Here is a 1229-nt window from a genome sequence, read left to right as displayed (position 1 = left end):
GTGGTCTCCGTTCGCTAAACGGATGTTCCCCAGCTTTACTAGTTTTGATGGTAGAGAAAACTGGTTTCGCCGAAGATCGAGGTTGGGTACCTGGTATACGGAGTGCCGCAAGGCACTTCTCCAGTTCCGCAACTCGGGCAACGCCAACGGTTTCGGTACCACCGCGGCTTACTATAGTAGGTTGGTAGAGGCTGGAAATGATAATGCCCTGGGAAGGACCCTGGGTCTCGATGATAATCAGTTAGACAGTTTGTTCCGAAGAACATTCGGGCCGAAGACACTGGATAACTTCCAAAAGTCTTTGGCCTGGTAGTGTTACCTAGGAGACCCACCCGTTCGGGATAAGTTCACCAGACACGGCTACCCTGGGCCGTCGGCCTGTCCAAGATGCGAGCGGGATGTGGAAACTGTCCTGTACGCTATTTTTCAGTGTCCGAGTGTATCAGAAGTGTGGACTTATGCAGAACACCTGTTGTCAGATGGAAGAAGAGTACAGCTATCATCTGAGTCAATTCTAAAAATTAATCCACCGGATTTCTTTACGGAAGAAGGTAAGAATTGTTTCCTCGTAGTAGTAACAATTGCTAGAGCGGTGATATGGAAGTCGAGAATGAAAGGTATTGTGGCAGACAGCTTCATTTCCGGTCTCACTCTGGTGAATGTTTTCACTTCTCACCTGAAAAGGAAGGTGAGGCTAGAAAGGAGGTGTCTGTCAGCGAGTATGTTGAAAAAAGATGGACGCGTGTAGCACATATGTTGGGAGTGAACGGCCCTGCGTGAGCACGTCATAGAGAATACCAAAGGTGTCAGTAGAGAAGACAGGGTTGGAGCATACCTGTATTCGAAACCCCATATTGTCTTTCATTGTATGTAATTGTCTCTTGTGTCCCATTCGTTTTTTCATTTTGTCATTTAACATTTTTATCACTATTTGATGTATATGACCCCCAGATCATATTGCATTGTCCCCTCTATGTGCGCCTGTAATAGGAAATTAAAAAAAAATGCAAAGAAACGTTTGGTGAGGAAATGACCAGTGAGTGGTCAGCTCGAAAATGGTTTAAACGATTTGGCAGTGGAGGACCTGAGCCTTGAAGATCGTGAGCGTAGTGGACGCCCGTCTGTCATCGATGACGGTCAATTAAAAAGCCGTGGCAAAAGAACTTTTAAAGTTAACGAGAAAACTGTCTGAAACCATTTGCATGCAATCGGAAAATCAAAAAAGCTCG

The sequence above is a fragment of the Octopus bimaculoides genome, chromosome 7, assembly GCF_001194135.2.
Source record: "Octopus bimaculoides isolate UCB-OBI-ISO-001 chromosome 7, ASM119413v2, whole genome shotgun sequence".
In the NCBI taxonomy this organism is placed as follows: domain Eukaryota; kingdom Metazoa; phylum Mollusca; class Cephalopoda; order Octopoda; family Octopodidae; genus Octopus; species Octopus bimaculoides.
Note: the sequence above shows the minus strand (reverse complement) of the source record.